Source organism: Priapulus caudatus, unplaced genomic scaffold (assembly GCF_000485595.1).
Source record: "Priapulus caudatus unplaced genomic scaffold, Priapulus_caudatus-5.0.1 Scaffold463, whole genome shotgun sequence".
NCBI lineage: Eukaryota > Metazoa > Priapulida > Priapulimorpha > Priapulimorphida > Priapulidae > Priapulus > Priapulus caudatus.
In genome coordinates, this window is record NW_014577524.1 from 4,783 (window position 1) to 5,807 (window position 1,025).

Here is a 1,025-nt window from a genome sequence, read left to right on the forward strand (position 1 = left end):
GACATCGATTATCAAATTAAGCACAGGTTTTATATGGAATTTATTTCGACACTTGATTTTTCGATTGTTCGATGAAAGTGGTCCAGCTTGTAGGCTACATCACTCATTTTTGGGCGATCCCCCTATTATTTGCAAGAATCTTCTTCTTCTTTACCTTTTCTTGCAAATGATGGGGGGGGGTGACCCCCCACCCTACCCATCATTTGCAAGACATTTGCAAGATGTTTCTTTTTCTTTTTCTTCTTCTTCTTCTTCTTTTCCTTTTCCTTTTTCTTTTTCTTTTTTCTTTTCTTTTTCTTTTTCTTCTTCTTCTTCTTCTTCTTCTTTCCTTTTTCTTGCAAATGATAGGGGGGGCGACCGCCCCCCCTCTGCCCCCCTGTGGCGCCGCCCCTGGATACGCTTTATATACCACTGATCTCTATAATATTATATTAGAGAGATCAGTGTTATATACGCAGTCAGTTTATTGTTAGGTTTGAATGATACTCGCTAGATGGCGATGAGATAGTATCTTGTCGGCGAATGAGAGCTGACCACGCCAATCCCATGTGAACGCTGTAGATATTTTATTTACTCACGCTGCGTTAACGAATTATAACTGTCGGCAAGCTGTAGAACGCTTGTTAGCGTTTCGTTTCATCGCCGTTAATAATTCAATTAGTTGTCATTGTTCACCAACACGTAAGTAGCTACAATTAAGTCGTTTGTTTATGCTTGGGCGTGATTAGTCCGATCCGACGCAGACCCCAGTATCAGTAATGTCTAATGAGTAATGGGGTAATAAACCCGCACCCTCAGATTAGCAAAGCGGAGTTATAACGTCTGCATTTGCGGACTATGGCGTGATGACTCGCAGCTAGGGCCTGCATACCTCCCAACTCTCATTGGTTGATACAAATATAGTTAATTTTTAAAATTAAATTCTAAGTAGTGTTAGGGTTAGGATTAGGGTTAGGGTTAGGGTTAGGATTAGGGTTAGGGTTAGGGTTAGGGTTAGGGTTAGGGTCACAATGCACCATAAAATT

The 1,025-nt window shown here is 41.1% G+C and overlaps 1 protein-coding gene across 4 annotated transcripts in view; it reads left to right on the forward strand.

Annotated features, from left to right (window-relative positions):
- Window positions 1-534: 534 nt before the first annotated feature.
- The window catches only part of LOC106810686 (calnexin-like), a 27,045-nt gene continuing 26,554 nt past the window's right edge, over window positions 535-1,025 (forward strand). For all 4 annotated transcript variants that reach the window (XM_014814115.1, XM_014814116.1, XM_014814117.1 and 1 more), the window contains exon 1: window positions 535-681. The gene's annotated coding sequence lies outside the window, so the exon portion shown is untranslated. The remainder of the gene's footprint in view (window positions 682-1,025) is intronic.